Consider the following 24,330-nt stretch of genomic DNA (forward strand, 5'->3'; position numbering starts at 1 on the left):
GCTGGCGGGGGGGCGGTGGCGGGGCGGGGGTAGAAGTGCAGGGGTGGAGAGGATGGACTCGCTCCCCTCACCCCATTCGCCACTGCCCTCTTAAGCCGGATGGAGTCTTGGCCCAAGCCCCTTGGCTCGCCCCAAGCTGTGACAGCCACTCCCAGGGAATGGTCACGCCGCCCGGCAGAGCCCACCTCGAGCGCCCCGGATTCCCCAGGCAGAGGATGTCCGATTCATTTTCTAACACCCCGCCTTATTCCAAAAAGGGTTTGAGCTGAGCAGGGGCTAAGCAAGCCCCCTTCGACAGGCGGGCGGGCAGACGTGACCGTGAGTGAAGGAAGACAAGTTTCTTTGTCCACCTCTCACCTCCCTCACTCATCCATCCCTGGACTATGGGGACGCTCAGTGCGGAGGAAGGCTTGGAGAACCCCAACTGCGGGGCCCCTTATCTATTTCCTTCCTCTTATCATAAACCCCTCCTCCCATACATGCCCCAGCCCTGCAGGGTGAGTCTCCTTGTCTAAAGGGAAGGGAAGCTAATGGTTAATGCATAGCCAGCCCCCAGGATACAGCGGGCTCTGCTCATCCCTCCTAAAAGCCAAACATTCTTTACTGAATTCATTGTTTGGATCTTGGAATGTGTCTCCCTTAGAAACAATGTTATAAATGGTGATGTGCTTCCCAGCCCAGCCACAAAAGCCTTTGAACCCAAAACGCAGCTGTAGGGTGGTGCCCAAGACTGTGTCAGCTACCCTGGAACAAGGAGGCCACTGATCAGCATTTTCTGTAGGGAAAAAAGAAAAAAAAAAAAAATCTACTTGTACTTTCCCCTTGACCTATAAACACAAAGCTCTCCCATTAATATTCTCCCTACCCCTCAGCCACTACTTACTCTGTATTGGTAGGCTGCTTTCCTTTGTAGGTAACATGAACACCATCCGGGGAATGTATTTGGAGGACAGGGTGTTTTCTCTATGACCTCGAGGTCAGAACGGCGGGGAGAGCTGCATGAGAGGCACAATCAGAGCCTGGAGGGCTTCCAGGAACTCAGAAAGTCTTCTCTGAGATGCCAGCTCTTCCCTTGGCTCACAGATGGGCCTTCCATAGGCCCCAGACACGTGACAAAGGGTGGCCCTCATTTACATCACTGGGTCTTGGAGCTCCCCTTTTCAAGATGGGCAGCAAGGTGGAGCTGGAATCCCTTCGCCTTTACTCAGTCCCCCAAGAGAGCAACTCTTTGGCCCAGGTTGAGTCAGGTAACCGTGCTATGTATGACCAATCAGCTGGGGTGGGGGACTCTTGTGCAAACTGGGCTGTCAGGGACCCTGCCGTTAGGCCCTGTTTAAAAGAGTCCAGTCCTTGGGGCCCCTGGTTGGCTGGTTGGTTAAGCAACAGACTCTTGGTTTTGGCTGAGTTCATAATCTCTGGGTCCTGGGATCAAGCCCCAGTTGGGTTCTCTATTCACTGGGGAGTGTGCTAGAGACTCCCTCTCTCCCTCTCCCTCAGCCTCCCTCCCCCCCCCAACTTTCTCTCTTTTTCTGTCTAAAATAAATCTTTAAAAAAAAAAGAAAAAAAGGGGGCACCTGGATGGCTCAGTGGATTAAAGCCTCTGCCTTCAGCTCAGGTCATGATCCCAGGGTCCTGGGATCGAGCCCCACATTGGGCTCTCTGCCCAGCAGGGAGCCTGCTTCCTTTCCTCTCTCTGCCTGCCTCCCGGCCTATTTGTGATCTCTGCCTGTCGAATAAATAAATAAAATATTTAAAAAAAAAAAAAAAAGAATCCATTCCCTTCTACTTATATTTCCATGCTGGTGAATAAATTGATTAATTCAAGATACCAGAAAACATCTTTCTTTCCATCAATTTCCCCATACAGAAGCCACAGAAGAGAAAGGAAAAGGTTCTTATACTTCCAGTGGATATAGGGACAATACATCTGTAACAGGTTTAATACTTCACAAATACTAAACAGCTACATGAAAGCCCACCCTCAAAACCTTCTTTTCTTGCCACCATCCACCCCTGGGGACTGGCCCTGGAGGCACATGGCTCCAGGGAAGCAGCAGATAGCACTCTCTAGAACACAGGCTGGCCAACGGAAATACAGTGCAAGCCACAGGCTCAATTAAAACTTTCTAGCTACATTGAAAATAGTTTAAAAACAAAACAAAACAAGTGAAATTAATTTTCATGATATATTTTACTTAACCCAATTCAAAATATTACCATTTTCACCATGTAAACAATATAAAGACATGACTCATGAGGTATTTTGCATTCTGGTCATGTACTAAGGCTGTATTTCTATTTCAGCACATCTCAATTCGAACGTTAGATTTTCATTAAAAAATACTTGATCTGAGTTTAGGCTTTATAAAATCTCTATCTGAGAAAGTAGATTCACAGGCTCAAGTTGTTTCAGATATACTCTAAAGTTAGCCAATAACTGAACTGAGTATATCAGTTTTTACATTTAAATTTTAAGATTAAATGAACTTGAAATTTAGTTCTTCAGTAGTAGCAGCTGTGTTTCAGTGCTCTGTAGCCACATGTGGCTGTTGGCTACCCTGTTGGGACAGCGCAAGGTTAGAGAGCGAGGAAGCCACTGACTGACTCAGAGTCTCAAAGTCGACTTCCCTCATCTCTTTAGCGAAGCAGTGGCAGGAATGTCAAGCGTGGCCAGAGAGAAAATGATTTTCCAAATTCCTCATGTCTCCACAGAACATCGAAAGGGGCAGGCTTTGCCAGTAGATCAGAGCTCTACCACACGCCTGGGTAGAAGGAAGGTCTGCAGAGAAGAGTTGGTGGCCCAAAGCCCACTCTTGAGTTCCCAGTGGATTGTGGGAGAAGAGAGGAAGAAGCAGGAGACAGACAGTCTGAAGGAAAGGTCGCATCTTCCGTGATTGTGACCTTTGACCAGAGTGAGGAGGTATGTCACTGGGTTAAGGGAGGTTCTGAGGAGATAACCACATGGGCTGCCTACCTCCTCCTCCCCTGTCCTCAGGCACTGGGCTAGGAGAGGGGGCAGCCTCTTTAAAGTCAGCTTCGTGGATCACCATGGTTATACAGAGCTAGGTCCTGGCCTGGATTTAGTTTCTGGAGTCACCTGTAAGTCCTCAGTGGTCCAGACATGATGCAGAAGTTCCTTCCTGCTCCCCAGGACCAGGGGCCTCAGAAGGAAGCTAACTTGTGAGTCTCGGGCTTTCTGCAGGGCCTGTCTTAGTTTGAGTTCTCTCAAAAACAGAAATCTGAGGTAAGGACTTGGGTACAGGTCACTTACCTGGAGTTGATCCAGAAAGCAGGGACGTAAGACAGGGCAGGAGGAGACGCTAATAAAGGGTGTACAACTGGGTCTCCATTCTTCTGGGGCCCCTCTGATGAACTGTATAAAATGTGCCTCAAAATGGTCCTCTCTGAAGTTCAGGGGGCTGGGGCATTTATCTCATCTCCCACCAGTTGAGGATGTCTCCCAGGAAAGTTTACTTCTTCTTACTTCTGGTTATGTTTCAAGGAAACATCTGGAACAGAAAAGCAGAGCCACTGCCTTTGTCACTAGAGGTGGGAGGAGTCACTGTGCATGAAGCTGTGCCCCACAGTTCTGCTAGGGTCAGAGGTGGGCTGAGGGGTTGTGACACAGAACACACGAATCATCTGATCTAAGGCCCAGCATGGAGAGAGACAAGTAGACCCTGGAGGTTTGGTCAGGGACTGACGGGAGGACATGATGAGGTCTCAGAGGGAATATTGGTGAAGGAACATTGGTTAACATCGTTGGGGAAGTCAGGGGGCACTGCAGAGCTCTGAAGGAGCACGGAGCACCCAGTCCATGAGGTACACAAGCCGCAGGCTTCCACAGCCAAGCACTGAGGAATAGGGCCATCACCCCTCAGCGTTCTGCTTTCAAGGGTTGGTCTGGAGCAGACTTTCTGCGGGGAGGCCTAATGGAGACCCAGAGGCACCACCTCACGTGCCACCACAGGAAGAACTTGGGAAATCTCTAAGGAGATCAGAGACACCGTTTGAATTATTGCCTCAGACTCCATTTTTTCCCTCTGCTATCCAGGAAGAGAGACTCTGCAAAAGAAAATCTAATGAGTTATAGAGAATTAGAGAAGACTCAGCGATGTCTGCCACTGGGATCCAAATATATCTGGACATGTCTGGCACACTAGCATGGTGGGCTGGCTGGAAATCTATTTGCTTGGAAGGTGAAAAAAGTCCTCCTGGGAGATTATTTTCATTCTAAGGAAAGAAGAAACCATGTTTGGTTTGGTCTAGTAACAAAGTTTTAGTGCCAGAAGGAAGATGGAATTGTCATTCAACTCTGCCCCCAACTTGGCTCTCTGGACACACCAGGGATCCTAGGAAGATAGAAACTCTATGTTACAACTCCAAGAACTATTTCATAAACTGCAGGGAGACTCTGGGGCCCAAGCAGCTGTGCGTTGGGGACCCTCCTGCTAAGCAACACTTGAGAGACCTACACTTCACTCCGCTTCTCCATTTCAAGGGCTTGGTATGTTGACATTACCCAGAAAGTAGTAGATGAATTGCCACAACAGTCACAGTTACTCCCCTCCCGGCAAACACTTCACAGTTCCTCCCACAAAAAGGGGGAACCTACTTCCCCACCTTGAATCTGGGTTGATACTGTTGCTTTGGCCAACAGAATGTAGCAGAAGTCACACTGTACCTTTTCAGACCCTGACGTCAAGAAGCCTTGCATTCTCCTACCCTCTCCACTGCCACGTGAGTAAGCCTGAGTTAGCCTGCTGGAAGGTGAGAGATCTCTTGACCCAGAGCCAAGGCAACCCAGCTGTCCCAACTGAGGCCCTCCAGACATGTGAAAGACCCAACCAAGATCTGAAAGCCCTCTACCCAATCCTGAGTTGACCGCTGATGCAGGAAGAAATCCAGCTGAATCTAGCCCAGATAGCCAACCAGTACAAGCCCCAGCTAAATAGACGGTTACATCTTAAGTCACTCAGGTCTGGGTTGTTCCTTATACAGCAGTGACCATTAAAGAATTTGACAGGATAAAAAATGGTAACTCTGGCCACTGATGGATGTGTTAACTAACCTTATTGGTGTAATTGTTTTGCAATATATATACATATCAAATCATCATGCTGTACAGCTTCCATTTACTTAATGTTGTATGTCAATTATATCTCAATAAAGCCAGAGGGGAAAACACACAAAAATAAAAGCCTGGGGGCGCCTGGGTGGCTCAGTGGGTTAAGCCTCTGCTTTCGGCTCAAGTCATGATCCCAGGTTCTGGGATCAAGCCCCACATCAGCTCTCTGCTCAGCAGGAAGTCTGCTTCCCTGCCCCCCTGCCTGCCTCGCTGCCTACTTGTGATCTCTCTCTGTCAAATAAATAAATAAAATCTTTTTTAAAAATAAATAAATAAAATAAAATCCTATAATACAAAGGAAGAAAAAGAACTTAGTAAGATGAGGTGGGCATGGCCGACACAACCAGGATATCAGTGAACACGAGTCTGGAGCCTCCTGGATTTGCTTATGAGCTTGCAAGGGAGGCCTCTGGGAATCTCCCCCCCACAAGCACCCCCACCTCCAAAACCAGTATGGAAGTATGGATGGCCGAAGTCTCAGTGAGCTGATGAAATTTCTGTTAATGGCTGTTGATGGGACCATTTGTTCTCATAAAGTGGAGAGACTAGGGAAATTTGAGTAACAAAGACTTTGTCACTGAACCCCACAGCTTTATCTGTCATGGAGAAGGGCTTTCTTAATTAAAAGCATCCACTTTATCCACCACTAAGAAATTTCCATAGCATCTTAAATATTTATACAGTACAGTGTCTGGACTCATCCTTGGAGATGGGAGGGCAGATTAAAGCTCTCATACAGTTGGCACCTAAGACTCAGGTGTGCCAGTCTCCGGCCCCAGAGACGAGACCTGCCTTTCCTGGATTTTTCCCTCCTCCACTTCAAGTGCAGATGGGGGATGGTGAGAGGGGGAAAAAGGAAAGTGAAGGACTCAAAGTATATAGCTTAGAGTCAGTTCATTCCTTGCAAATATGCAACTTTTCCCAATAAGTATTGGTAGAGAGGCGTAAGTCAAAAATTCTCTGCACAGCTATCCCCCTAAACAAAGTGCTTATAAACAGAATTTGGTGGGGTGCTTGGGTGGCTCAGTCAGTTAAGTGTCTATCTTCAGCTCAGGTCATGGTCTCAGGGTCCTGGGATCGAGCCCCACATGGAGCCCCACATCCGGCTCATTGCTCAGTGAGAAAATCTGCTTCTCCCTCTGCACCTCCCCCAGCTTTTGCTCACGCTCTCTCTCTAGCTTGCTCTCTCTCAAATAAATAAATACAATCTTTAAAAAATAAAAATAAATAAACAGAATTTGGTAACTGAACTGTGTTTCAGATTAGATAGGAGATTTCATATAATTTTTCTAGCCATCTATTCAAGTTTCTTTGACCCCAAGGTTACATTCCATCAAAGCTCCCCCTCCATTCTTGGATGTATTGAAATACTAATTACTTGGTGTGAAAATGTTATCCTGTCATAATGCAATACACATTCAAAATTATGTTGATAGATATTTACGAGACATCTGTGGTGTGCAAGGGACCATGTTAGGCATGGTGAAATAAAAGAAATATCAAAATCAAGGAGCTAAAAAAAAAAAAGAAAGAAAAGAAAACATTAAACAACATCTTGTCCAATAATGCATTTGGTGGGCTCAGAAATCGAGACTTAGAGAAACCAATTCACTGCACCCTCTGATTACAAGAAACAGAAGCCCTCTGAGCCAGTCTAAGTAAAGAGAAACTGATTTTAAGGAATAAAATTCCTTGTAGAACTCATGGGAAGGAAGTGAGCCAGCATCAAGAGGGCTAGACTGTGACCTACAATCTCCTCTCATTCTTGCCCCCCATCTCTCTGTCTCCCTCTCTCCCTCCCTTTCTTCTTCCCTGCTTCTTGTATTGCCTTCTCTCCTCATATCTGCTCTAACTTCTGCCCAGATGGCAGTCTTGATCCCTAAGTCTACATGAACTTAGAGATCCTGTGCCCACCATCAGCTCATACAGTGTCTGGGCATCATCCTCTGTGGCTTGCAGCAGAGTAAGGTGGGCAGGTAAAATGGGTTAGTGGTCTCAGAAAAGGAAGAAATGGGCAGAGGTGGAAAGTGCTTGCTTGGAGTCTCTATCTGACCGGTCACATAGTCTGTTCATCTCCCACCTGTTGGCCCTTTCATCTCTGTCAGCTCAGGTACATGGTCAGGTGGGATGGTCCCTGTCCATGGAAACCTGGCCCCTGGGCATTCTTGAGAGATCCTGGGTGGTGGGTTCCCTGAACGTGCCATGCCTTCTCACACCTCCATTAACTGGCTCGAGCGTTCCCTTTCTCCTGGAAACTCTTTCCTCCCCCTCTCTGCTGGGCTCTTTCTCTCATTACCCTCGATGTAATGTCCATCAGTGCCCTCCACCCTTCATCTTCCCAACTAAAACATGCAATCCAAGTAAAAGATCAGTCAATCATAGCATCTGCTGCATCCCTTAATTCCGTAATCCAATTAGAACTCTACTTAAAGCCCTTCCCATATTCTGGACCTACTCTTGATGACTGCTCATTCTCCAAAACTCGGCTCCAGTGCCCCTTCTTTCAGGAAGCCCTCCCTGAAGAGCCTTTCCTCACCCACTCTGTCACTTCTTCAGTGATCTCACAGCAACATTTCAAAATGTATCTACAGTGAGCACCTCCTCAGGTCAACCAGCCCAACAGCCAAGATGGCGTCTTATTTGTCAGTTTATCAGTTCTTCTCCAACAGCCATATTGAGAGTGCTCGACACATATCTGTGAATGAAGGAAATGAAAAAATTAATCCTATCATGTTATTTGCCACAATACTTGCCACAGGTTTTAGCTCATTTAATTCTCATATAGCCCTGGTAGGTGGTATTATTATTATCTTCATTCTTACAGAAAAGGAAACTGAGGCAAAGAGTGGTTGGATAACTTGCCCAAGATCATAGCAACAAGAGTCAGAGCTAGGATATGAATCTAGGCAGTCTATCAAAAGTGTCTCTCAGCCTTTGTGCTTTCTGCCTCCGCAGCAGCCCAGACCAGGTAGAGAATGACAACTACTGGGTCCTCACTCTGCTAGCCTCACTTAAAAACTGAAACTGAATGAGGAAACTGAGGTTGGTATATGTCCGGGGGTGAGAGTAGAGAAAGTCAGGTTATTGCTTCTTTGTAATCTCTAAAGGCTGGGCATTGGAAACAACAGAAGCATCACCTCAGAATTCTTGGGGTGAGAACACAACACCCACCCACTCTTGGAAAAATTGTGAAGTCAGCAGAAGTTGGCCTGGCACCCTGCCCTCACTCCCCTATCTTCCCTTCCTATCCCACACTCCCATTTTCTCCTCCATTGTGATGTAGAAGCCTCTGTTGGTCACAAGCAAACATTCAATAAATAGGAACAATGCCAGAAGTGCTTTCAACAATCAGGAGACAAAAGCCTGTCAAGTTACTATAGTGTAGTGTAAGAAGTAAATATGTATTACTGTTCATACTACTGTTAATATATATTACTGTTAGTATTCTATATTGTTGTCTAGAGCTTTCTAAAGATCCAGAGAGAGAGACCCCTTACTCCCACTTGAGAAAGACTTTGTCTTGGATAGATAAGTTGTGACAAAGATTTTCTCATAAATTCAATAACTTAATGAAAGAATCACCTATAAACAATAATTCAAAGAAAAGTTATAAGCACACAAGATAAAATTTAAGACAAAGGGAAGAGGAGAAATATAAGCTGTCAGGACTTAGGAAAAAAAGTAGAAGAGAAACATAAAATCATCACATTAATGAAGGGCGTAGAGAAGCACTAAAAAAAAATGGGAAAAATTCAGCTTCAAACATCAGAGATGAATTCCAGAAAAATGAGCACCATAACATGGACAATAACAATGAGTTTTAGGGGCAGCTGGGTGGCTCAGTTGGTGAAGTGTCCAGCTCTTTATTTCGGCTCAGGTCATGATCTCAGGGTTGTGAGATCGAGCCCCATGTTGGTCTCCACACAGGGCATGGAGCCTGCTTAAGATTCTCTCTCCCTCTGTACCCCCTCCCCGAAAGATAAAAAAAATACTTTAGAAGCCAAAACAGTGAATTTTAAAAGGAAGAGAATAACAAATATGGAACAAAAACAAAGGATTCCAACACACGTATACTGGCATTCAAATATATGAATTGAGAAAACTTCCCTAAACAAAAAACTTGAGTTTACAGATTTAAAGGGCATACTATGTTGTGAGAAAATGGGTAGAGTTTTCTTTCCTAAGTTTTTCACCAAAATGAAAGTTTCATGAAGTGTAGGAACAGGGGTTCTTGTCCTTTTTGTTCACTGCTGTGTCCCCCACGTTTAAAATCATGCCTGGCACCGGAGAGTCCCAATAAACGTTGATTGAATGAATTGCTAAAGGGCTAGACCAGCCAACACCAACACATCCTAATAATGTTACCGTACTTCAAAGATAAAGATTCCTTTAGTTACCCAGCAGTAAAGTCAAATCACCCATTTGAAAAAAAAAAAAAAAAAAATCAGGGCGCCTGGGTGGCTCAGTGGGTTACGGGTCTGCCTTCAGCTCAGGTCATGATCCCAAGGTCCCAGCATTGAGTCCCACATCCGGCTCCCTGCTCAGCAGGGGCTGTTTCTCCCTCCCCCTCTGTTGCTCCCCCTGCTTGTGCTCTCTCATAAATAAATAAACAAACAAATAAATAATCAATCGATCGATCAATCAATCTTTGGGGGAAGAAAGGTCAGGCTGGCACAAACAACAGCACAGCAACATTCCAAGCTAGAAAACAATGAAGCAGTCGGGTACCTCTTACAACACCATGGCGTCCACAGAGAAAGAAAACCTGACCCAAGAATTTACATCAACTCAAACTGTAATCCGAATATAAAACACACTAATATCTCAAATCGACACAACTTCAGCCATCTTGAAGAAAATACTTGAAGAAAGATAAAGTCTGGTAAGCAAATGGATCAAGAAAGAGGGGGAAAGGCATCCAAAGAGATCACTGAATGTACTAATGTTTGGGATTAAAGTTAAGACAACTTTTGGAATTATGGTTCCAAAAACCACATAAATGTTATACCCCATTATGATACAAAAACCATAAAACCAAGGGAGGTAAGCGGTTGTTAAGTATCCTGATTTCTTCATTTTTTTATAGCAAGGGAATAAAAAAAGATGTTGCAAGCAGACAGCCCAGGTAATAGAGTTATGGGGAGGGGTGTCCAAGGGTCCACTGAAGGCAGGTTTCAGCCAGGGGCAGTGTCTGCATCTTTGGTGGTCCCGGAGCTTCAGCAGCACTCACGCCTTCCTGTGGGTTGGGATCAAAGCTTAGGAGCAAGTGCAAAGTGCTCGCCCGTCTTACACAAAGAAGATCTGTCTCCCAGAAACACATTAATTCATCCCCACGGAGAAATAAAGCCCCAGAACCAATAGTAACAATCAACCGGAACTGAGGAGAGGAGAGCAGAGGAGAGGGGAGGAGAGGGGAGACAGGAGGAGAGTGGTGGGGAAGGGAGAATGAAAGGAGGGGAGTGAAGAGGAGGGGAAGGGAGGGGAGGGGAGAAGAGGGGAGGGGGAGAGATGAGGCAGAGTGGAGGCATGGGGATTTGCCATCACTATGGTAGAGACTTGAACAACATTGTCTTAGATAAGAAAAGTAAATAAACTGTGTAACAATTTGAGTGCTTTTGTACTATGTGAATTACTTGTTTAATATGCATATATTAAGTAGTAAAAAAATTACAAAGTAAACGTAGCCCTATGGGAGGCAGGGAGGTGGGAGGGAGAGTGAGCAGGCCATGAAGCAAGTCAGTTAGTAGCTGGTGGGGATTTCTGAGGGGTCCACAGGCTGCCTCCTCTCTAGGGTTAGATCCAGAAAGTTGGGGGAGTGGACAAGAAGGCCCTCAGATTTCTGGATCAGTTTGGGACCTGAAAGTGGGAAGGAACTCCTCCAGGCGCCAGCAGTAAGCTGGTCGGTCCTGTGACCTGGGGTCTGCCTAGGTCAAGGGAGGGACCTAGGCAGGTACAGAAAGCTTCTGGCGGCCTCTGGAGGGGGCTGTGGGAGACGACTGACATTCTCCTCACCCCAGAGAAGGGCATGGAAGCCAGATGGGAAAAGCTGAGGGACCTGAGGGTAGCTCAGGACAAGGGGACCCACAAAAAGGCGGTGGTCTGGGCCATCCCGAGGACCATATGGGAGCTCAGACATCTTGGGGGAGCCGGAGTGGAAGGGTGCGCTACCCACAACCAGCAGGACACCCACCCAGCATCAGATGCCTCCCCCAGGCCCCAGCTGCCAAGACACCACACAAGCCCCCCAGCCCCCACCACCACTGGCAGCAGCAGCATTTGCAGCAAAACTGAGATGAGACCCTAGAGAGAAGCGGAGGGGGGTGGCGGGCAGACAGAAAGGAAAATTTTAGAATTAACCATTAATTTTAGAATTAATTTAACCTGGAATGAGCAAGTTTACCAGAAATTAACCAGCATGTTTTCTGCTACTACCTGAATGGGAGTTCAAAGGAGAAGGTAAGTTGTATTTTTTTCAAACCGTTTCACATGTGGCTTGTCAGACAAGCGAGAGAATGAGATAAATGCTTTAAATCTTTGCTTCCTGGACTGTGGCCCAGGGACCAGCAGCACTGACCTCAGGAGTTGGCTATAAGTCCAGAACCAGGCCTTAGGCCAGGTTCAGTTTTAATAAGGGGTCAGGTGCTCCAAAGGAACCCTAATGGGAGAGGCCCCTGATCTGATAGTTTCAGGTGCTCCGTGGAAGCACCTAGAAAGACAGGACTGGGTATATAGGAAGGGGGGAACTTCAGGAAGGAGGTAACATCTGGATTGAGCCTTAAAGGGCAACCAGAAGTTCCTTGGGTAGCAAAGGCTATTCCGGGCAGAGCTATAGTAGGCTCAAAGCCACGAAAAGCCTGCCCGTGTCAGAGGCCGTGTGTGGTCTGGGGTGGCTGGAACAGAAGGTGGAAGGTGAGACGTGTTTTACGTTCCATTTGTGCAGCCAAGAAACAAAGTTCAGGATGAGTTGAGACCCTGGCTCCTGCGGCGTCTCAGGAACACAGCTCCCCCGGGCCTCGGCCTGAACACTGTTCAAACTGCAGGGCCGGACGGAGAGCCAACGCCACCTCTCTCTCGGAGAGGCAGAGCAGCCGAGAGGAGCCAGCTAGGGGGAGTTTCTTGGAGGACCAGCATGCTTCCCAGGCCAAGAAATGTCTGGAAGGAGCCAAGGAGGGGAGGGCAGGACAGCTCAGCCAGCAGGAGCAGTCCATGGGCCTCTCCCGGCCTGTGTGAGATGCTGACCCTCCACCCGGAGCTGGCCGAGTCTCCACAGCCACAAAGCCAACTCTCAGGGCTTTGCCACTTTGAGGCCTTGACCGCCCCACCCTCCGCTGTGCACAGAGACGAACCTTCAGCATGTTCTCTCCTTCACCGCACCTAATCGCTCTGCTGTGGAGACTTCCCAGGACCCAGCCAGCAGCCCCACGCCTTCCTGCTGGGCCCTGATTAAGAACAGGCCTGGGCTGCCCAGGCCTTCCAACAACTTTAACCTCTTCCTCCCCAGACCCACGCCCAGGGAAGGGAGGGCAAGGAGAATCTGGAAGCCGCTGAGTGGCCAGGCAAGAGGAGGGTCCAGCGTCCTGCCGGCTGGCTTTGGTCATGAGGGAATGGCGAAAGTAGTGTGTGGAGGAGCAGGGAGAGGGCGCGGGGAGATGGGCACAGGTGAGGCGCTGGTCAGGCCTCGCACGGCAGGCCACAGTGAGGAGCTTGGGTTTCACCCATGTTGGCAGTGAGAACCTTAAATCATGAATTTCGTAGCGCCATGGACCTCACCTCCCTAGTGTGAGACGGTGAGGTAACATCTGAAAGAAAATTGTTGAGAGATCAGAAAAGTCATGAGTCGAAGCCATGAAACAGGGAACATGGCAGAGAACTCGAGGACAGGCTGGTGCTTCTGTATTCAGGCTACCATTAGGAGAATGGATTAGCAAGGGGTAAGGTTAGAACCTGGAAACCAGCCAAGAGGTTATTACGTCAATGAAGAAACAAAATTGTGATGGCTTACACCACAGAGAGGTGTCAGTCTTCTAGGGCTACATACCGCAGTGCGACACACAACCCTAAAACTCAGGATTGAAAACACTTACCCTTTGTGGGGGGGCCGTTGGGACAGCTCTGCTTCATGCTGCAGACCTCAAGCTCTGCTTGGCGTTCTCTCCCCTTCCAGAGACCAGTGTGCTCGCCACGGTATGTTCTCCTCATCGTGATGGTCGAGGCACAAGAGAACTCATCTTGCCCCACCAGCACATTTCAAGACTTTAAAACATCTCGTTGGCCAAAGTGGGTCACATGGCCAAGGCCAAAGCCAAAGCATGGGAAGAACACTGCACCGCTAGTGAGAAAAACCACAGTCATGTGTCAAAAGTTGTGGATTCTGGGCAGACTCAGATGCAACCACGTTGCAGGGTTACAGTGGTAACACCACATAGCCCTAATCGTGTGATGGGGTAACAGCGGGGGTGCAGAGGAGACGATCGATTCAGGAGGTGGTGGCGGGGCAGGACTCACAGGTGACAGCCTGGGTCCAGGAGACCAGAGAGTAATCACAAGCTGGAAGAGAAGTGTCTTTGGTGGAGAGGGACGGGGATGTCTCTGGTTTGAGGCACATCCTGTGGCTATGTCAAGTAAGCAGTTGGCTCTAGGGTCAGGAACTTGGAGACGAGGTCTGGGTGAAGGTTTAGAATGGCCAGTCATCGGCTTACCAAAGTCTACCAGAGGGTTTTTGCTTGTGGCCATAATCTGTGATGCCATGGGAGATCTGTTCTCCTCTCCCCAATCCCACACCCTGACACAGACCCCTGAAGACATGAGACCCCAGGTGACTAAGTGGAAGGGACACCAAGCTGCCACATGAGAGGACAATTCTCTGTCAGGTTCAGAGAAGCTGAAAGAAGAGAAATTCTGCATGGGGCTGGACAGAGGAGTTTTGTTCTAGTTTGGTTTTTGAGAAAGTTATTTGTAGAAGCTTCAGAGCACTATACCTCTTCCTTTCCCCACTTCCAGCATGAGGCACCTGTGAAGTTCAGTGATAACCGCGGGTGGGTGTCAGAATTTGGGTCCCCTCCAATGTAGGTCCCAAGACACAGATGCCAGTGCAGGTTGCCTGGGTGGGAGGTGGGGAGTGGGGGAGTAAAGGACACCAACCCGGGGCCTGTGGAGCCCAGTACCACTGTGGGCAACTGGGGCTCAGTCTTGCTGGGGATTCTGGGAGAGAGTGTAGAGCATACCTCAGCCATCCACCCAGTGGATGAGGCAGCTGGTCACTGATACTCTTCAGCCATTGGCTGAGAGCTTCTCCTGTGGGTGTTGTCCCCGGGCACTTCCTGTTTGCTTGAAAGCTTCCCATTGACAGCGGCATTGGTCGAGTGAGTGTCTGTGCCTAGAGAACGCGGGTGGACACTGACAGCCTCTCCCATGGCAGGGAAGGCCATCGTTCTGTCCCTCACATGGGGTGCCCAGAAAGGCCGCCTTCCTCCCCGCAATACGTCTACAGGTGTTGGCAGGAGGGACAGGTTACTTTCACGGTGTCTGGGAACCATGGACGCCACCTGGGATGGCAAGGTGAGCGTGGCCACCTCAGGAGACCGTTTCAGGAACTCATGTCCCAGGTCACCTAGAGTGGAAGGGGGTGGGGATGTGTGACACGGCTTCCATTCTGGGGGAAGCCTCCCACTCAAGGACGCAGAGTCTTCAGACCTCTCATCCGAGAGAGGCGGTTTCAGGGCTCTGGGGTACAGAGAAAAGAGCACCTGGACGTCAGCCACGGAGAAGCAGGAGCAGCGGGGGGTCTGCCAACACGGTCAGACAGGCTCCCGGACCCTCAGGCACCACACCGTGGCCCTGCACTCTGGAGCTGGTGTGGGGGCGGAAGCTGAGGGGGTGCGGCCTACAGAGGAGCTGGACCCAACAGATCCAGGGTTGGAATAAAGTCACCCCCTGGCCTGCCTGGACTAGAGAGGACCCAGAAAATCCGAATGGGTCTCAGAGTCAAGAGATCAGTCAGAAAGGTTTCCTTTTGGCAGAGATCCAATTTGCGCATGCCACATGGGAAGATAATGTAAGCCGCGGCCATGGGTTGAGAGTGGGCGCCCTGAAGAGGGAAAAGACCCAAGTTGGGATCTGCTCGTTGGAGCTAGGGGGTTCCCCCTTAAAATCCTTTTGCAACTTCCTACACCTAGAGGATTAGGTCCTGAAGCCTCCCATGTCTTACCCCAAAGCAGAATCTATATTTTAATTAACTATTGTCATATAACAAATTACCCCCCCCAAGTTAGCTTAAAGCACTAATAAATGCTGGTTATTTCCTACCTTTACTGTGGGTCAGGGAGTTGGGAGTGGATTAGCTAAATGATTCTGCCTCAAGATCTCTCACAGAGGCTACAGTCTATCTGAAGGCTTGACCGGGGTCAGAGAACCCATTTCCAAGATGGCTTGTGCACGCAGGTGTTGTCAAGAAGCCTCAGTTCTGCCCCACAGCCTGGACCTCTCAATAGGGCGGCTCACATGTCCTCACAGCATGGCCAGTAGCAAAGGATCCAGGAGAAGCAAGTAGAAGTTGTTCTGTCTTGTGTGAGCAGAGCAAAGGATCCAGGAGAAGCAAGTAGAAGTTGTTCTGTCTTGTGTGAGCAGGGAGCCTGCTTCCCTCTCTCTCTCTCTGCCTGCCTCTCTGTCTACTTGTGATCTCTCTCTGTCAAATAAACAAATAAAATCTTTAAAAAAAAAAAATGATGAAGTTGATACATTTCATGTGTATTTCACCATGATATAAAAGAGAATGAAAGAGGGAGGCAGAAAAGACAGTGTGATGGTGATACAATGTGAAAAGGACACAATCTGTTGTTGCTGGCTTTGAAGCTAGAGGAAGAGGGTCACAAATCCAAAGAACATGGCGGCCTCTAGAAGCTGAAAAGGATGAGCAAATGAATTTTTCCCTAGGTCCTCTAGAACACAGCCTTGCTGATACCTTGATTTTAGCCCAGTGAGACCCTGTAGGTACTGACCTAAAAAACCCTAAGATCATAAATTTGTGTTGTTTTAAGCTGTTATATGTTGACACTTTGTTAAAGGAGTCACAGGAGACAAATACAAGAGGCCACCTAATAAAGGGGGCATTGGTGCAGGGAGGGGAGTTGAAGGCTGAGTTTCGTTCTGAAAACTCAGTTCCCAACTGTGTACCCAAAAGTGGTATCCTAAGGACACAGTCATTCTCTCTAAGTTCTAAATTTTAATTTCTTGATTTTTCCTAAAAGGAAAAAAAAAATCATAAAAATTGGAGTTCAGGGGTGCCTGGGTGGCTCCGTAGGTTAAGCGTCCAACTCTTTATCTCAGCTCAGGTTTTGTTTTTGTTTCTGTTTTTAAGACTTATTTATTTATTTTAGGGAGGGAGCAAGAGAGAGCTCACACAAGCAGGAAAGAAGGGCAAAGGGAGAGGGAGAGAAAGCTTCAAGCAGACTCCACGCTGATCAGAGAGCCTGACATGGGGCTCGATCCCAAAACCCTGAGATCATGACTGGAGCCAAAACCAAGAGTCAGAAACCAAGAGTCAGACGCCTAACCGACTGTGCCACCCAGGCACCCCCTCAGCTCAGGTCTTGATCTCAGGGTCATGAGTTCAAGCCCTGCACTGGGCTCCATACTACTTAAAAAAAAAAAAAAAAATCAGAATACATATGTACTGCGAAGAAGAAGAAGGAGGAAGAGGAAGAGAAGGAAGGAAGGAAGGAAGGAAGGAAGGAAGGAGAGAAAAGAATGAAAGAAAAAGGAGAAAGAGAATCAGACTGGTAAGAAAGTTTTATGTTTTTTTAAGTGATAATTACCCATAACTAGTCAGTGCCCACTTTTTAAAAAAGTATCCATTCTAAGAGAAAAACAGAGCAGGAGGCAAACCAAAAGAGACTGTTAACTAGGAAACAGACTGAGGGTTGTTGGGGGTGGGGGATGGGGTAACTGGGTGATGGGTATTAAGGAGGGCACTTGCCGTAATGAGCACTGGGTATTATACGCAACTGATGAATCACTGAATTCTACCTCCAAAACGAGTAATACAGTATATGTTAATTAAATTGAATTTAAATTTAAAAAATGGGAAAAAAGTCCCCTTCCTATGAAGGTTTATTTATTTATTTATTTATTTTTTTTTTATTTGACAGAGAGAGAGACCACAAGCAGGGGAAGCAGCAGGCAGAAGCAGAGGGAGAATCAGGATTCCCACTGAGTAGGGAGCCCAATGAGGGACTCGATCCCAGGGATCGAGTGACCTGAGCAGAAGGCAGCCGCTTAATCCACTGAGCCACTCAGGCGCCCCTATGCAGGTTTAAATGCACACATTTCACAATCACTTCTCGTATGCCTGACATGTATGTGCCTTTTGCCCTTACTGATGGTGATTCAACAGCAAAGAGAACAGGCACAGCCCCGTCCTCAAGATGCAGTAAGAGATGGATAACAGGAGACTGTTCTAGCAAGGGAAGCAGATGCTAGGGCACCACACAGAAGGGCACCTAATCTGGAAATGTGTGGGGTCCCAGGAGCTTTCTTTCTTTCTTCCTTTTTTTTTTTTAAGATTATTTATTTATTTATTTGACAGAGATCACAAGTAGGCAGAGAGGCAGGCAGAGAGTGAGAGGGAAGCAGGCTCCCTGCCAAGCAGAGAGCCCGACGCGGGGCTCGATCCCAGGACCCCGGGATCATGACCCGAGCCAAAGGCAGAGGCCCTAACCCACTAAGCCACCCAAGCGCCCCTCCCAGGAGCTTTCTGAAGGAAGCATTGTCTAGGCTGAGGCCTCTGGGATGAGAAGGAACTGGCAGAAGTTTAGGGCAGAGTGGTCCAGATGGAAGCCACACGTATCCCAGAGCTGTGCAAAATGGGGGAGGAGGGTGCTTCTGGGACCTTGACCATGTCAAGGAGTTCGAGGTGCCACGGGAGGTATGGTAGGCTGAATAATGGACCCAAAGGTAGCCAGGTCCTAATCTAGGGAGCCTGTGAACATTACCTTGTACAGTACAGGAACCCCCCAGGTGTGATTAAATTAAGGTTCTTGGAATAGGGAGACCATCCTAGGTTACCTGGGTGGGCCCTGAATGTAATTACACGTGTCCTTATAAGAGAGGCAGAGGGAGCTTCTGGAACACCAACCCCAGCAGAGAGACAGAGAGACGGGAAGGTACTAAGCTGGATGAGGATGGAGAAAGGTCCGTGAGCTAAGGCACACAGCTCGCCGAGTCAGAAAAGGCAAGCAAATGATTTCCCCGCCCTCTGCCCCCCAGAGCCCTCCTGACATCTGTGTTTGGGCCGGATGAAACCCATTTCAGACCTCTGGCCTCCAGAATGCGAGAGAGTAAATTTGTTATTTTCAACCACCCCGTCTAGGATGGCGTTTACAGCTGCCCTCAGGAGACCAGGAGGGTGTGATCGGACTTGAATGTTGGAACAGCTGGCCCACACAGTCTACTTTGAGAAAGGATTGTGGCAGAGAACAGAGGCAGGGGGACCCCAGAGGGGCCTGACCCGGGGAAGGTGGCAGATTCACCGCATCTATAGGATTTAAAGAGGCAGAGAGAAAAGTAGTGATAACACCAGCAAAAAGATATGGAGAAGGGTCCAAGGCCAGAGTCACCGTGGGGATAAGGGCAGAGTCCGGGATGATGCAGGGCTGGGGGTGGTGTCACATTCGCACGTAGCAAGCTGAGGAAAAGGGGCTGACTTTGAGACAGGCCCACGGAACCCTTTGGGGCAGACGACAACAAGCATAGCCAGGTCTGCGGCCCGGGAAGGCAACCGCATGGAGCTCCCAGAGAGGGAGGTCTGGAACGCACGGAGGGCTCTGATGTACCCAGTAGGTCAGCTATGGGCAGAGAAAAAAGAATCTCTCGAAGAGAAGGAGGGAAACATGTTGCCCTGAAAGACAAGAGAATAAGAGGCCTTGCAAAGGAGGCTGGTCGGCAGAGCCAGAAGCTGATGGTAGAAGCCCAAAGAAGAAAGCCCAGAGGAGCCTCAGGGCAGTCATGGGGGACCTCAACCAGAGCCCATTCTGCAGCCTGCCTGGTGTAGAAATCAGATTAGCAGTGCCTAGCCGTCCACAGAAATTCTCACCCTGAGTGTTCAAGTCTTCCTCCAACTAGGGAAATGTTGTTCCAGCCTTTCTTCGTTCTCTTCTCTTCCTCCCATTCTTGGTTCGGCAACGTCTCTAGCCCCTCTCTCGAGCACTGTCTGCCTGTCTGTCCATCCATCCACCCAACCATCCATCCCTGCCCCTATCTCCCCCAAGTACCATCTCATTTTACTCCTTACCTTCCATCTCCTTCTTCTCCTTAGAATTCTGCAGCTAATCTTCTAACTCATGGATTGGGTTTTGGGCAGGACTCTCTTTTGTTCACTGCCTCTATCATAAGCCAAAATTTAGTAATTTCGTTCTGCATCTGAAAGCAGTCTGTCCTGTTCTCAAGACCATTCCCTTTGATAGCATGCCCTCTTAAATCTACGGACCACACACCAATTAGGGAATTTAAGTCTTCTCTATAGTTACTAAAACTACTTGGTACTTGAGAAAAAATAAGCAGATCAATGAAACAATATAGCATACGGAAATAGACCCAAATATATTTGGGGACACAGAATGTGGGGAGCATCTCTAAATAGCCAGGGAAAGATAGATTAATTGTTAAAATGTTGCTGGAGAATTGACTGACCTTTGGAAAGGGGAGGTTGGGCAAGCTAAATCCCTACCTTACTCCTTCCACCAAAAGAAATCATAGATGAATAAAAAATTTAAACATTCAAACATAAAATACTGAAAGGAAACATAAGACATATAACAACTTGAGGTGGGAAAAGCTCTGCTGTGAAAGACCCCAAATCTAGAAGACATAATTGAAAAAAAAAAAAAAAAGAAAGAAAGAAAGAAATGGAACCAATCTGTAAAAATTTCTGACTTCTTTCAGAAAAAAAAAATTTTTACCCTACCCAAAGTCAAAAGTCAATGACAAATTGAGAGAAAACATTTACAATACAATAGACAAAGGGTTAATGTCATTAATTTGTAAAATTAATAAATCCATAAGAAAAAGTTTCTATACCTAATACAAAATTGGGCAAAGGACACAAACAGTTCATTCACAGTTAATAAATAAATACAAATAGTTAATCGATTTATGAAAAGATGTTCAAACTCCCTAATCACTATTTTTTTACTTGCCAGATTGATATAAATCAAGTAGTCTGATGGCCCAAATGTGGGGATTCTCCAAGATTCCATCACTACCTGTTGGGTGATCTCAGGTAGGCCATCGCTGTGTATCAGACCCCCCAGGCTCATGTTGCTTAATCTTTGTCTCCAACCTGAACTTCTCCCCACCTTTTTTCTTACTTTTACAAATCTTGAGTTTGGGGTGTTAGGAAAACACATATTAGCCTACCACATTGTTGAATTAAACTCACAGGTCACGGACACCAGGACCCAACCCCTTCTTTGTCTGTCTCAAGGACAGCAATGTCTACATCTCTCTTCAGAAACTTTCCAACCATCACCATAAATCACTGGCTACCTCCAACTGGTTGGGGGGCTTGCAGGGGGCAACGCTGAGGGGGGTTCAGCTAAATTAACATTCACTTTAAGGCAAACACAGCAGCAAAGCTAACAAAGGGCCGGAAATTTAGAGTTCGGTCTGATATTCCTTAAACAGAGTATTGTTCCTCACACAAGGAAGGGTCAGAGGAAGATGGCTGATGGGGCTGGAATGTGGATTCAATGGGACACTTCCTCCAAGGGTGCTTGCCAAAATCTGCAGCCTTGGGGAGAGGGACTGGTTCAGCTGGCTCGTTGCAACTCTTCGGCCGTGTCTGTTATTATCAAGAATTTATGGGGCTCTCCAGGCCTCCAAAATGCCTTGTAAGAATCATTTGCCTGCAACGCTTCCACAATGCCTTGAGAACGGCAAAGGGGCAAGTGGCCGTCACCATCTTTTTGAGGAAGAGAGAGCATGATGGGGAGGAAGGCGGGACTTCCCCTGTGGGTCAGCATCTCAGACACAGAACTGAAACAGCTCGCAGGTGCCCACACACAAAAGGAAGGGGAGAGAAAGGGATGCAAACGAAAGATGACTTGGACACAACACATAAATTTTATAGAAAAATAACTTTCAAAAAAACTATTCATAAAAAAATCATTAACGCAGAGTTGCTCTTTGGAAGTCTAAATCATATTAAAACCGACTGACCTCCCTCTAGGAACATCATTGTTCACCCCTCAAGAATTCTTTTTTTTTTTTTTTTTTTTTCCCCTCAAGAATTCTAAATCGGTACAACTTCCCTGTAGAAAGACTTTAAGAGGGCGCCTGGGTGGCTCAGTGGGTTAAGCCGCTGCCTTCGGCTCAGGTCATGATCTCAGGGTCCTGGGATCGAGTCCCGCATCGGGCTCTCTGCTCAGTGGAGAGCCTGCTTCCCTCTCTCTCTTTCTCTCTCTGGCTGCCTCTCTGTCTACTTGTGATCTTTCTCCATCAAATAAAAAAATAAAATCTTTAAAAAAAAAAAAAAGAAAGACTTTAAGAGGTAAAATGTATATTGAAGCACATCTGCTGAAAGGTCTGGAGGTGCGTGTATCATTGGGCCTGCCACGTTGGGACAGGAGGGGCTCAGTCACATTGGAGACCCAATGGGGCCACCAAGTAATCAGTCCTTCCTTCTGACCTGGATTTCACACCCTGGCAGAATCTTCTAGGCTCTCTTCAGCTCCATCAAATGCCTGGGCAGTACCATGAACCTTGCTAGTGGTAGATGGGAAGACCCATCCATTACATCCTGCTTGTACAACCTTCCCTAAGATCCAAGAGAACGTTTTGACAACTGGAAGTTTCCTCAGCCATTGGAGATGATGACATCCCAGCCACAGAGGACTTTCTAGGCCTGCTCTTCAAGCTCCGTGTGTCCATGCTCCTCTACAGACCCAAGCAAACTCACGTGGTCCCTAGAACCTGATCCAAAACTTAGCTCCCCCTTCAAAGTATCTTCCCTGCCCCCGGGGCAGTGTTGGGGGACAGGCACTCACACCTCAGCCAGCTCCTCACAGCACTTGCCACCACCCAGAAATCATCCATCTGCTTGCTTTCCCCTCCTGGGCTTGGAGCTTCCCCTTTCTGGACCCCAGCCCCCAGCCTATGATTCTCTCCTGTGAATCTTCCCATGATCATTATTTTTTCAAGGGAGGGAGTAGATTCCTGCTGTCTTAGGTAAGAGGATTTCCAGAAGCAGGGCCCCATCCAAGGATTTTTGGACACATGAGTTAATGAGGACGTGTTCTCAAGAGAGTCCTGTCAGCAGCAGGACCAGGCCGGGGAAGGAGCTGGGTGACCAGATTCATTCAGCTGGAGCCCAGCCACAGTCTGATCCCATGGGAGCTCCGGGGTGTGAAGAGCCCCACGGACTTGGATAGGCAGGCTGGCCTCTGTACCCCTGTGCTAGTCCGTCGTCAGCTGAGAGCCACCCTGGAGGAGGGGTGAGCTCCCACACACGGCTCTGCAAGAACCCATCTGAGGACAAGGGAGCCACTAAGACTCAGCAGGAATCCCCTTTCTCCCACCTGCCATCCAGCAGGGAGGAAGCAGCTGCCCACCCCGCACCCCCCAAGCTGGCCAGGTGCACTGTGAGGCTGAGGTGCAGCCTCAGTGTGTCTGGGGACAGACACTTGCCAGAGCTCTGAACCAATCACAGCCCTGCAGCTGTGGCACAAAGGGGCCCTTCCTCTTCCTCTTCACAGACCTGCCCTTGCACAGGTGTCTCCAGCTTCTCCAAGAATAAATGAGGGACCGTACAAGCCGTTGAAAGTCACCAGCTCGGCTTCCTATGAGGAAGGCAAACATCGAGCCTTCAGCTTGCTCCAGGAGGGAGAGAAGGCATCCAAAGCTCTCTTCAAGGGAGCAAAATCTGTTCTTAACTCTTGGTTCCTCCAAAGCCCAGGGCCCTCACTCCCGTTCTGCCAGGCACCTGGAAAACATGCTGAGGTTCATCTGGCCTCAGAGCCTCCCTGGGACGCTGGCTAAGCCTTGCAGTTTCTGTTCCAGCCTATGGACCACGTGTGCTCATCTTATTGAGTCACTGGAAGGTCCCCAGAGGGAGAAGGGCAAAGGCAGAACAGAAAGGCTGGCAACCCAGGCCTTGGCAGGAGAGCCCGGAGGAGATGAAGAATCCAATTCATTTCCTACACTGTCTTCCTGGTGGCAAAGCGGGAGCCAGCCTTGACCTCGGCAGCTGGGGCAGGATGGGAGTGGGTGGGTGGCCACTGCCCATTAACAGGACCCAGGCAGTCCCAGTCTCTAAGACAGGACAGCGAGGAGAGTGAGACAGGCTAGGGGATGGGAGGGCTTTCCATAGAGAATGCCCAGAGGGGCAAACCCCAGACAGCTCCCATCTGACCGATGAGAGGGACGTGCCATCTGCGAGGCCACAGCGGAAACCAAAGCAGGAAGGAGAAGCAGCTGGCCTTGAGACACATAGCAGCTCAGAGGTTCTGAGTGTAGGTGCTCCTGAGACTCTCCCTGAGTGAGGACAGCAAGGTGGGGGGAGAGGGGGGTAAGCAGGGTTGATTAAAATTCCCCATGTCCAGGCTGCCCCTCATCCCAATGACATCAAACCCACTGAAAGGGGCCCAGGTATGAGCATTTTTATAGCCTTCCCCAGGGGGTGCCGATGTACAACCAGAGCTGAGAACGACCTAGAAATCTGATAGGGACAGAGCTGAGTAGACTGAGGACACCACTCAATGCGTCTCAAAACAGCCTTTCAGGAATGGAAGGAATAGAATTTTCTGAAAGCCAACTGAGTCGGGTCTTCAGCACCCCCCTCCCCATTACTAATATCTCAGCAGGGAAGAGAGGGCAGCATAGCGCAACCCAAAGGGTGGGTGTAGGCAGGGACAGAGTGAATTGACGCAAAGGGCCCCACGACGCGCAAACTAGAGCACCAGAGCAGAGAGGGCAGGAAGTCAGCCCTGGGCCCCAGAAACAAAGGAAATACTAACTGGAGGCCCACAGCTTCCCCTTTTGGGGCCTGTCCCCACCTCTTCTCTGAGTCCTGCCCTGCCCCCCTCCCCAGGGGGATGATCTAGAGCTCCTGGGCTGGAGTAGAAAATCCTCCTGCACAGTGCTTCATACTATAGTGTTAAAGACAGTCTCGTTAGGTCTCCTAAGGGACTCTGCTTTGTAAGCAAGCAGGG

At 48.4% G+C, this 24,330-nt stretch overlaps 1 long non-coding RNA gene across 1 annotated transcript; it reads right to left on the minus strand.

The window, feature by feature from the left end:
* Positions 1-51: 51 nt before the first annotated feature.
* Positions 52-15,258, minus strand: LOC111141346. Its single transcript, XR_002640193.1, has 4 exons — positions 13,213-15,258; positions 3,272-3,509; positions 884-995; positions 52-775 (listed from the first exon to the last, which is right to left on the minus strand). It is a non-coding gene; the product is annotated as an uncharacterized LOC111141346 (long non-coding RNA).
* Positions 15,259-24,330: the final 9,072 nt, after the last annotated feature.

This window comes from Enhydra lutris, unplaced genomic scaffold (assembly GCF_002288905.1).
Source record: "Enhydra lutris kenyoni isolate GAN:26980312 unplaced genomic scaffold, ASM228890v2 scaffoldscaffold6, whole genome shotgun sequence".
Lineage (NCBI taxonomy): Eukaryota > Metazoa > Chordata > Mammalia > Carnivora > Mustelidae > Enhydra > Enhydra lutris.